General features: G+C 40.5%; 1 long non-coding RNA gene across 1 annotated transcript in view; it reads left to right on the top strand.

Moving 5' to 3' along the window:
• Positions 1–10283, top strand: part of LOC137531984 (uncharacterized) — a 406169-nt gene extending 395886 nt beyond the window's left edge. The window contains exon 3 of the long non-coding RNA XR_011023828.1: positions 10012–10283. This is a non-coding gene — a long non-coding RNA (uncharacterized lncRNA). The remainder of the gene's footprint in view (positions 1–10011) is intronic.
• The last annotated feature ends 2609 nt before the right edge of the window (positions 10284–12892 follow it).

The raw sequence follows: 12892 nt of genomic DNA on the forward strand, positions 1-12892 counted from the left end.
ATATCTTGTTTTTTCCGCCACCAATTAGGCTTTCTTTGGGGGGTACATTTTGCTAAGAGCCACTTTACTGTAAATGCATTTTAACAGGAAGAATAAGAAAAAAAATGAAAAAATTCATTATTTGTCAGTTTTCGGCCATTATAGTTTTAAAATAATACATGCCTCCATAATTAAAACCCACGTATTGTTATTGCCCATTTGTCATGGTTATTTCACCATTTAAATTATGTCCCTATCACAATGTATCGCGACAATATTTTATTTGGAAATAAAAGAGCATTTTTTCTGTTTTGCATACATCACTATTTACAAGCTTATAAAAAAAAATAGAGAGAAATATTTCATCTTTACATAGATATTTAAAAAGTTTAGACCCTTAGGTAAATATTTATGTGTTTTTGTTTTTTTTATAGTAATGTTTTTTTTTTTTTTTTTTTATTAAACATTTTATGTGGGCATTTTTGGGAGGGTGGGTTTTAAAAGTGTTTTATTTGGGGAAATATTGGTGTATTGTAATGTTTTTGGGCATTTACATGTAGTTTTACTTTTTGGCCACAAGATGGCAATCTCGATTTTTTTTACATGACGTCACTCTAAGCGTACAATGTACGCTTAGAGGGACACAGCTTCAGAAAGAGCGAAGCTTCCGAGAGAAGCTGTCGCTTTTTCAGCGGGGGAGAGGAATCAATGATCGGGCTCCCCAGCCCGATACATTGATTCCGTGGCTACCGACTCCGTGGCCGGGAGTGCGCGTGCACGCGCGCGATCGGCCGCGGGAGCGCGCGGGAGCGCGCCTGTCCTCCTTGACGTTTTTATACATCAAGGAGGACAAAGTGGTTAATGACCTAGTAGATGCAGTAGTGAGCAATGTTTCTATTTTTGCAGATGATACAAAATTGTGCAGAATCATCAACTCTCAAAAAGATAGTGTCATATTGCAACAGGATCTGGATAGGATGGCTATATGGGCACATACATGGCAGATGAAATTCGATGTTAAAAAAATGTAAAGTCATGCATTTTGGTCGTACCCATGGTCTAGCACCATACAAAATAAATGGGATACAGTTGGGGACATCAAACTTGGAGAAGGACTTAGGAGTACTCATCGACAACAAGTTAAATAATCATACTCAATGCCAAGCCGCTGCAGCTAAAGCTAACAAAATTTTGGGATGCATTAAAAGGGAAATAAAAACTCGAGATGCTAGCATAATATTGCCCCTGTTTAACTCTCTAGTAAGGCCACATCTGGAATATGGAATTCAGTTCTGGGCACCACATTACAAAAAAGATATTGCAGTTTTAGAGCAGGTGCAGAGACGAGCAACAAAATTGATACGTGGGATGCAAGGTCTCGCTTACCAAGAAAGGTTAGATAAACTGGGTTTATTTAGTCTAGAGAAAAGACGCCTTAGAGGGGATCTAATTAACATGTATTAATACATCAGAGGGCAATATAATAGCTTGGCGGATGAGCTTTTTGTCCCTAGGCCTTCTCAAAGGACTAGAGGACATGATCTGCGCATGGAGGAAAAAAGTTTTAGCCATTTATTTAGGAAAGGGTTCTTTACAGTAAGAGTGATTAAGATGTGGAATGCATTGCCACAGGAAGTCGTTATGGCAAACTCTATACCTTCATTTAAAGGGGGCTTAGATGCTTTCCTTGCGTTGAAAGACATCCATGGCTACAATTACTAGGTAATGCCTAATGATGTTGATCCAGGGATTTTATCTGATTGCCATCTGGAGTCGGGAAGGAATTTTTCCATTTTGGGGCTAATTGGACCATGCCTTGTAAGGTTTTTTTTGCCTTCCTCTGGATCAACAGGGATATGTGAGGGAGCAGGCTGGTGTTGTACTTTATACTGGTTGAACTCGATGGACGTATGTCTTTTTTCAACCAAAATAACTATGTAACTATGTAACTATGTATATGGGGCGGGTCGTTCGCTGTTCGTCGTGAATGTGAACAGCAGAAGTTCGCAGAATACTGCTCCCTGACGGAAGGTGTCACCAAGAAAGGTTAGATAAACTGCACTTATTTAGTCTGGACAAAAGATGCCTTTGAGGAGATAATCCAAAGACATAAAAACAAAAGTTGTTTAGGTGATGCCTTTAACTAATACCGGACCACTCGCAACTGGCTTTGAGGGGATCTAATTAACATGTATAAATACATCAGAGGACAATATAAAAGATTGGCAGATGAGCCATTTGTCCCTAGACCTTCTCAAAGGTCTAGAGGGCATGATCTGTGCATGGAGGAAAAACATTTTAGACCTTTATTTAGGAAAGCGTTCTTTACAGTAAGAGCGATTAAAATGTGGAATGTATTGTATGTATAAGTAGTTATGGCAAATTCTATATCTGCGTTTAAGAGGGGCTAAGATGCTTTCCTCATTGAAATACATCCATGACTACAATGACTAGGTAATTCCCAGTAGTGTTGATCCAGGGATTTTATCTGATTGCCATCTGGAGTCGAGAAGGATTTTTTCCCTTTTGGGGCTAAGTAGACCATTCCTTGCAAAGGTTTTTCGCCTTCCTCTGGATCAACAGGGATATGTGAGGGAGCAGGCTGGTGTTGTACTCTATTGAAGTTGATGGACGTACAGTATGTATTTTTTCAACCAAAATAATTATGTAACTACAGTAACAGCGCCCCCTAGGAAGTAAGAACATGCAGCGTGTGGTTCCAAACAACGTAAGTTTTGTAACCCGCTCTGCATGTGCCTGCCGCTGAAACCCCGCCCCTACACGCAGCTGCACCTCAGTAAAATTACCTGCCTCGCCCACCCACAGAAACAGCACAGTGTGTCCCACCATCATTTTGCTGTTTGGGTTGCAGGTGTGGACAGTAGTAATTAGAAGGCTGCAGCTCCTGACAAGCCTGGGATCTGTACTGGAAGAAGTGGTAGCTTGTGAAGGAGTTCTTGACCAGAAAATGGAAAAGTGGTTTATTGAACATCACCTAACTAAGGAGCTTTTTTCACAGATAAAAGCCACAGAGTGCTGTACAGGACTAGGAACACATTTCTGCCTCGATATTTCAAACAAGTTCTGTTCTATGACAACTGTTAATTATATTCCGCTCCACCTGTTGCAGTTTTTGTTCATAGTTAAGTGTTGACAACTCAAAGCTCTGGCTGTGTTGAGACGTGTCCTTCACATCCCATTACATAATTAGCGATTTTAAAGGATAGCAGATGTTATGGAGGAGTTTAGCAATCATAACTGAACGATGAAGTCATTTCATAAATCTTAAATGTGGTAATCTTATCATTGCAGCTGAAATCACACATTTAAACTAAGCATGCCCTGCATTCTCGTGGCTGCCCGCTGTCCAAAGCCTTCGGCCTTCTAAAGCTGCTGCAGGAAGATGGGCCACTTACTGAGAATAATGTAGAGCACATCCCATTTTCCGTCTCTCAACAGTGACCTCAAATGGTGGGAGGGGGTGAAGTTATAAAGTCAAGGGACCTGTGGTTGTAGGCTCAAGGAATGCTTATTGGGACTCTACGGAAATCAAATTTCTGCATTTCTGATGAGAGAACGGATTTCTGTAGAAATACCGCATTACCGCAACTCGGTAATTTTAGCCGAATCACACCACTCGGAAGCGTTGGACCAATTAGAAAATGCAGAGTCAACTCGGAAGTATTTGGCCAATGAGGGAATGCAAAAAATGACCCAAAAAATAAATCGTTCTCGGAAATCAGAACTATGCGGAATCAGTAATTGACATTGGCGGATCAGCTCTGGGTTTCATCTGCAAACATACAACCAGTGGTGCTCATTAAAAGTGCTCATCAAGTAACTTGTGATCATGAACCGTTTTTTGTGATCACTAGGTCGTAATTGGCATTAGTGATCAGCTCTCGATCACGAATGCTGATCACAAATGCACTCATGATTACACTCGTTACCCAACTCGTGATCACTAGTTGGCATTCATGATTAAAAACTCGCCGTCTTTAGCGGGTAGTAGCAAAACCCCCTTACATGCTAGAAACACCAAATTTGCCAGATATGGTAAGAAGAAAAGTGGGAACAAATAAACATTTTTTTTCAAAAAGACCTTATAGTTTTTGAGAAAATCGATTTTAAAGTTTCAAAAGAAAAAAAGTATGCATTTAAATGCAGTAAAGACAGTTAATGTAGTCATTTACTGTATTTAAACTTATACTTTTTTCCTTTGAAACTTTAAAATCGATTTTCTCAAAAAGCATAAGGTCTTTTTGAAAAATTGTTTTCCCTCTTGTTCCCACTGTTCTTCTTAACATATCCTACAAATTTGGCGTTTCTAGTATGTAAGAGGGCTTTGCTATTAACCGTTAGTTTGTGGGTTTTTAATCAAGAATCCCGACTACATGCGGTTATTCGACTCAAAACCACACTCGAATCGGATATCTGTTTCTACTCGTGATCATGATCACGAATCAATTTGTAAGTGGGCGGAGTCAAATTCGTGATCACTCGTATACGTGATTGGGGGTATCTGAGCACCTCTTGGTACAACCTCATATTTTCTGTAATGTTACATACTATTCATTTGACATATCTATAAGTACAACTCTGTATTAAAAAAAAACAAAACAAAACCCTAGAATTCATTATATTAAAGGAGTCATCAGGGCAAATAGAGTAAAATGAGTGGTACTTACCGGGGGCTTCCTCCAGCTCCAAGCTCCCAGGATCTCCCTTGCCGCAGCTCTGCCCACAGCCTTTGCCGGAGCTCCGACCCGGTCCCCGGCGATGACGTCAGAGCGACCTGGAGATCTGCGCGATCGGCGCTGTCAATCACCGCCACGTGGGCCGGAGCGGACTGTACAGGCACAGAACTACTGCGAGGGAGGTCCTGGGAGCTTGGGCTGGAGGAAGCCCCCGGTAAGTACCACTCATTTTACTCTATTTGCCCCCTGATGACTCCTTTAAAGCATATCTAAAATGACAGGTGTCATGATAAGATAAATATAGGTGCATGTAATACGAGCCCGAGTAGAGATTCTCTAAAGTCCGTTTCTGTTTTCCAGGACTGCAAGAGTTAAAAATAGTTGATATGTATGCAAAATAGCTTATTCATTGCTTGTGAATTCCGTAAGTTTCCTGAAAAGTAAACAGAGGATAAAACAGCTAAGAAACAGTCAGATAAGGTTTCTAATAAGGTTGATGTGCAGAAAAGTACAAAGGGTCCTTACTTCACTTTCTGTTTTAGCTTAAAAATGCAGAGTGTGGTTTCTGAACAGCAACTGTGACAGTCTGATGCAATGTTAAAAACTAAGTCATTAAAAGTAAAATAAAAAATATGAGACTCATGTCTAATGTTCTATTTATCATCTTTAATACACATATAATTAATTATCTGATACATTTTTTTTTCACTTCAGGTTCACATTAAAAGTCAGCAATGAACAAGAACTTGTGGTGAGGCGGACACAAGGCTGACATTTTGCTTTCTGTGTCTGTATGTGAATGCTCCTCATTTGCTTTCCCCAGAAGGACTACTTGTTTTTATAATAATGACACAAAGCAACATGGAGGTCCTAGGGACAGGAAGTGAGGAACAATGTTTCCGGTGAGGACAGCAGTAAAACCCCAAAAATGTTTTTAACCTTTTTCTACCCTATCCAAAACCTAAAGGAGAACTGTAGTGAGAGGTATATGGAGGCTGCCATATTTATTTCCTTTTAAGCAATACCAGTTGCCTGGCAGCCCTGCTAGTCTATCTGGCTGAAGAAGTGTCTGAATCAGCTAATCTTATCAGATCTGACAAAAATTGTCAGAAAAACCTGATCTGCTGCATGCTTGTTCAGGGTCTATGGCTACAAGTATTAGAGGCAGAGGATCAGCAGGATATCCAGGTAACTGGTATTGCTTAAGGCTGGTTTAACAGTGGGACGTTAAAGTCCCACGTTACAGCAGCCAGTAACGCAGCCTAACTCACAGCACTGTAAAATCAATTGTGCTGTTCACAGTGCCCACATTGCGTTACATAGTAACGCAGCACGTTTAAACAAAGTGCTGTATGCTGTATGATATACTGGGCTAAGCAGCGTTAGACTGCTTGCACATGCTCAGTAATGTTGGAGGAGGAGGTCTCCCCTCCTCCTCCTCCGGCCAGCCACATGGCTAATTAATATTCACTGCACTGCAGAGACTCATGGTAGGACTGTAGTGTTGTCCGGATCATGAACGAATCATTCATTTGATCCGGATCTCTTTTGTGAGTCGAATCATCCGGATCATCACAATGAAAGATTTGGTTCACAGTGGATGTCTGTCTGGAAGAAACAGGAACATACAGAATGTACAGTGCAGGGAAAGTTCTGTCCTGCTAGTCATTTCACCCAGTCTGCTTCCCTAGTAAAATGATTCAAATGATTCGGTTCAAAGATCTGGATCTTTTCAATGATCCGATTCAAATGATCCAAATCCTTAAAAAGATCCGGACTTCCTATCACTATGGTGGAGCGGCTGCTTTGAGAGCCGCATAATGCAGCTCAATCTGACGTCCGACTTCAACACCACCATACGTTGCGTTAGGGGCACGTTATGCGACCTTAACGTCCCCTAAAATGCAACGTCTTAGTGGGAAAGTAGCCTTAATGGAAATAAATATGGCAGCCACCATACACCTCTCTCTACAGTTCTCCTTTGAATTTAAAATGTTCTTTCAGTTGTGCTTTAGGCCCTTTTCACACGGTTGCATTACCGCTTCAAGATTTATAACAAGTGTGACCCTCGCTGTGTGTTTGCCTTATTTGCCTATTTTATGTATCCTACAGTATGATTTCCCCAAGCATGATGTCTTCACCTTTTTTTTTTTTACTTCATTTTGGAACTGCAGTGAAAATAAAGTAATGAATAAAGTTGCTTATTTTTTTTACAATATTCATTTATACATTTTTATAGTCAGTGTTTGCCCATCATAAAAACTTTCCTCTTACTATAGTTTGCATTTTAAAAAATTCATCACAGGTGGTGACATATTTAGTCCCAGCAAGTGCATTTCTGCAGATTTTTTTTTATTTATTTAAGTTCCGAAGCCAGTACACAATATACCTCTTGCTCTAGAATGCTCTGGGAGGAAAAAGCTTCCAAGCTAAACAGCCTAGGTTACAGGACCACTATCGTGAAAATTTTTAAAATTTAATGTACATGTAAACATATAGAAATAAGAAGACGTTTTCTTTCAGAGTAAAATGAGCCATAAATTACTTTTCTCCTATGTTGCTGTCACTTACAGTGGGTAGCAGAAATCTGACAGAACCGACAGGTTTTGGACCAGCCCATCTCTTCATGGGGGATTCTCAGCAAGGTTTTTCTTTTTTATAAAGACATGGGCTAATCCAAAACCTGTCGCTTCTGTCAGATTTCTACTACCTACTGTGAGTGACAGCAACATAGACCAAGATAGACCAAAGGCATCTGATTCAAAGTATCGCTATAGAAGCATTTTGAGTGCCTTAGACGGCAGCGGATGTCCCCTGGTCCTTCTCTTGGGCCCATTCCTTACGGGTTCTTTACCTATGCTTTACTCTGTCTGTAATTATGCATTGTACCTACTGTATGTATCCCCTGTATATATGTATGCGCTATATGTATCTGTTGTGTACCTACTGTATGCTGTTCAATTTCTGTACTGTACCACCACCGACCCTGTTGTGCCAAAACCAATTCCGGGTACAACTCCCGTTGTACTTGGCGAAATAAATGATTCTGATTCTGAAGTAATTGATGGCTCATTTTACTCTGGAAGAAACATACGTCTTATTTGTATGTATTTACACATGTATTTTAATTTTTAAGATTTTCGCGATAATGGTCCTTTCAGAAACACTGGGAGGCCGGAGTTACATACCAATATACAGCAATATATACACATAGGAAGTTTTTCTGATGCTAAAACCGGAAAATTTATATTAAACTAGGTATCCTGAATAATTTGCTACATTTTAAGATATGTCACTATGGTCCCTCCTTTAAGCAGACCTGAACTCAGAATTTCTTCTCTGCTCTAAAAGATGTGCAACAGCATGATAACATTTAACCACTTCACAACTGAGGAGTTTTACCCCTTCAGCATCCGAGCAATTTTCACCTTTCAGCGCTCCTTCCATTCATTCATCTATAACTTTATCATTACTTATCCCAATGAAATGCACTACCGTATATCTTGTTTTTTTCGCCACCAATTAGGCTTTCTTTAGGTGGGACATCATGCCGAGAATTATTTTATACTAAATGTGTTTTAATGGGAAAATTGGAAAACATTTGGAAAAAATCATTATTTTTCAGTTTTTGGCCATTATAGTTTTTAAATAATGCATGCTACTGTAATTAAAATCCAAGTATCTTATTTGCCCATTTGTCCCGGTTATTACACCATTTAAATTATGTCCCTATCACAATATTTGGCGCCAATATTTTATTTGCAAATAAAGGTGCATTTTTTTCAGTTTTGCATCCATCCCTAATTACAAGCCCATAATTTTATAAAGTAACAGTGTTGTACCCTCTTGATATAAATATTTAAAGAGTTCAGTCCCTGAGGTAACTATTTATAGTTTTTTTTTTTAATTGTAATTTTTTTTATTACAAAAAAAAAAATGGTAACAATTAGGGAGTGTGGGAGGTAATGAGTTAATTTATAATGTAAAAAAATGTATTTGTATATGAAAAATGTTTTTGGGTGTAGCTTTACTTTTTGGCCACAAGATGGCCACAGTACATTTTTGTGAATGCGTCCTGTAAGCGTCGAAAGTACGCTTACAGGATGTTCAGGGAGGCTGGGAAACGTTTTTTTTTTCACAATGATCGCGCTGCTTCTCATAGAAGCAGCCGATCATTGCTGGGGGGCAGAGATCAACAAACGGGAATGGGTTTTCCCGTTCATTGATCTCCGGGCGAGCGGCGGGCAGTAGCGGCGGGGGGTGCGTATATCTACGCTCCGGGCGGGGAACTCAAGTCCAAAGGAGCGTAGATATACTGTACCCGGGCGGCAAAGTGGTTAAAGAAAAACATTTTCTCGTTACAGCTGATACAAATACTGCAATAAAACAGCACTGTTTTTACTTCCTGCTTTCATGAAAGCAGACATAGGGTTAACATTACAAATTAGCTGCTCTGCCGAGGCAGCAAGCTGACACAACTAAGAGATCAAATTAAAACTTGTGATTAGTCAAAGATGAGGGTTAATTAGACAGGTTAAACTCTCTAAATACATATAGTCAGGGCCGTTTCTTGGGCAGTGCGGGCAGGGCAACCACACTGGGCGCAGACCGGCAAGTAGAAGATGGGGGGTGCAGGCAAAAGGACATAACCGCTAGGGAGCTTGTGACGTGCGGTGCAGCCAAATGGAAGAAGAAAAAAGATTACCAGCTCGAACACCTTCCTTGACTCCTCCTGGGCTGCCTGCATCAGTGCATCCAATGTCAAGTCATCATCATGTCACCACCGCGTGATGACACCTGATGTCCTGTAGCGATACTGCAGGCAGTCAGTGCGCAGCGCCCATGGAGGAGTCGGCTTTCCGGGCTCTCTTCCCCTGTGTGTTTTCCTGGTCCTTGCTTCCTCCTGGATGAGCGGCTGGTCACTAGTAAGTAGGCAGATCTGCTTGTGACCTGTGGCTGTGTGACTGTCCCTAAAGAGTAAGGGTTCGAGAGTCCACGGGGTTGGGGGGAAGAGGGTGCAATTTTTCCCCCTTGCCCTGGGTGCAATTTAGCCTAGAAACTGCCCTGCATACAGGGGAGGGATTTCTCTGTTTCCTTCTGTCCTGTTCAAGAGTTCAGATCCACTTTAATATATAAAAATAAGCTGATGATAGAAATTCTTTATTTTTTTAACTTATTAAATATATTTTCAAGTGGTGCAGCTCAATTCTCTGCAAGGTCTGAGCCTTCTGGTAAGTGTACATTGTATCTAAATATTATTTCCTCCATGTTTGTGCTGCCGATGCAATTTTTCCCCATGACAATCTTGTTTTTCCTGCTTTTTCTCTCTTTGCAGAGATCGATACGGAGATATCAGGCAGAGACGAGCGGTGTGTCATCTTTAATACACTACATCCTACTTGACTCTCTCCTCCAACAAACCTGGAAGGACTACAGTTTCTTTTTTTTCCTTTATTGATCACACCATTGTTCCAAGTTCTGTTTCTATTCATTGTCCACATTACAGTCAGGGAATCTGGTTCTCTGCCATACTGGAGCCCGATACTTCCCTGAGCCTACAGCTATGTGCCGGACACAGTCAGACCTGTTGTGTTTGAAAAAACTTTTGAGAAGTTTGAGGGAATAAGAGTACAATGTAAATAAATAAAATAAAAAACAGCATTAAACGCACATCTGTATATTATAGGGTGAGGATGTCTACAGTATAAATGTTGACCAAGGTAGATTGGCAAGGGAATGTACGATCCAGCTCTGTAAATACTACAGAGCTGGATTGTACTTATATTTTATTTTACTTATATTTTATTTTACTTATTTTACACCTGGAATGGACAGGGCATTATATCCTTAACCTCCTTAGCAGTAAACATGAGCTACATTCGGGGTGGAAAATCAAAGCTCAGAGCGGTAACCCGAGCTACAAGCGTGGTAGCCGCAGGGAGATCCATGCAGAGCATTGCGCACAGTGGGCGATTTCACTCACCTCCCAGGTGATCTGACGGCCATTCCTCTTCCTGTCCACGGAGGCTCTGCATCCCCCTGGTGAGATCGCCAACTGTCGCCATGACAACAGCCAGCAATAATTTTCAAAAATAACAGTAATTAACCTTCTTGACATACATATTAAAAAAGTTCAGTCCCTAAGTTTACTATTTACTTTTTTTTTTTATTGTAATTTTTTAATTTTTTTGCATGCAAAAGTTTTATTTGGGTATTGATGGGAGAGTGTAGGTGATAAGGAGTTAATTTTACATTATGTTTAAGTCTTTCTATGGAAATAAATGTATGTAAGTGTAATTATACTATTTGGTCGCAAGATATCTTAAGTCATTACTTTCCTGAGCGTACTATTACTACGTGAACAGGAAGTAATGCGTACATGTGGAATTTCATTTGTTTCAATGACCACCGGCATCTCATTGGTGCAGGCAATCATTGACACGGGGACTTAGATCACTAATCTCCCTACTAACTGGCGGCGATGAGAACAAGCATGGGAGCTTGCGTGGGCGACAGCAGCAATGCAGTGGGAGGTGTATATCTATGCCCCTGGAATGGGAACAGTCTGAATGGGAACAGTCCGGGGTATAGATATACTGCCTGTATGGTACTCACCATATATATGTACTCCAGTTAGTCAGTCATTATTAGTTGATCATTGATATCTGTAAATTGTAATTTCCTAGGAAATAAATTATATTGTATATTTTTCTGTGTACCGACTTTTGCCTGCTTTTTGACTCCGCTCTTACCTGACGATTCTGTACCTCCGTCATCTGATTCCTGTTACCGACTCAGCCTGTCCTTGACTCTGTTACTTTCTGATCCTCACAATACGACTGACATCTGATACAAGTGTATGACCCAGCTTGAATTTGACTACAATTTAGCCTTACGACTTTGTACCTCAATATCGACACTTGTGCACAAGTTCAGACCGGTCTGAGATTATACATTGTACTGTTTGTGTATTTACCTGTAAGTTATCTCGTCACGCACCAGCGTGATAAATACAAATAATTCTGCACACTTATTACTCCCATGTAATCCACATAAAGGTCAACCATTATTAAAACTTGGCCCATTTTTTTTTCTATGGAAAAATGTTTTTTTGACCCAACTATATAAACAGATCAGAGTCCCCAAATCGGCCTAGTATTACTAGTTACTGGAAAATATGCAAACTGTGTCCAAATGGATAAGCCCTATTGTGCAATAAAACGTCATAAAAAGGTTATAAAAAAAGGAAAACAATCTTTTCCATCAATTGGCAACAAACAAGGTGTGCACCGTATTGTCTTGTACTGTGTCTATATATATATATACTGTATAAACAGTGGGTTGCAAAAGTATTCGTCCCCCTTGAAGTTTTCCACGTTTTGTCACATTACTGCCACAAACATGCAAGTGGTGTACACGTGAGAAGTGGATCGAAAATCATACATCATTCCAATTATTTTTTACAAATCAATAACTGCAAAGTGGGGTGTGCGTAATTATTTGGCCCCCCTGAGTCAATACTTTGTAGAACCACCTTTTGCTGCAATTACAGCTGCCAGTCTTTTAGGGTATGTCTCTACCAGCTTTGCACATCTAGAGACTGAAATCCTTGCCCATTCTTCTTTGCAAAACAGCTCCAGCTCAGTCAGATTAGATGGAAAGCGTTTGTGAACAGCAGTTTTCAGATCTTGCCACAGATTCTCGATTGGATTTAGATCTGGACTTTGACTGGGCCATTCTAACACATAGATATGTTTTGTTTTAAACCATTCCATTGTTGCCCTGGCTTTATGTTTAGGGTCACTGTCCTGCTGGAAGGTGAACCTCCGCCCCAGTCTCAAGTCTTTTGCAGTCTCCAAGAGGTTTTCTTCCAAGATTGTCCTGTATTTGGCTCCATCCATCTTCCCATCAACTCTGACCAGCTTCCCTGTCCCTGCTGAAGAGATGCACCCCCCAAGTATGATGCTGCCACCACCATATTTGACAGTGGGGATGGTGTGTTCAGAGTGATGTGCAGTGTTAGTTTTCCGCCACACATAGCGTTTTGCATTTTGGCCAAAAAGTTCAATTTTGGTCTCATCTGACCAGAGCACCTTCTTCCACATGGTTGCTGTGTCCCCCACATGGCTTGTGGCAAACTGCAAATGGGACTTCTTATGCTTTTCTGCTAACAATGCTTTTCTTCTTGCCACTCTTCCATAAAGGCCAACTTTGTA

The sequence above is a fragment of the Hyperolius riggenbachi genome, chromosome 1, assembly GCF_040937935.1.
Source record: "Hyperolius riggenbachi isolate aHypRig1 chromosome 1, aHypRig1.pri, whole genome shotgun sequence".
Lineage (NCBI taxonomy): Eukaryota > Metazoa > Chordata > Amphibia > Anura > Hyperoliidae > Hyperolius > Hyperolius riggenbachi.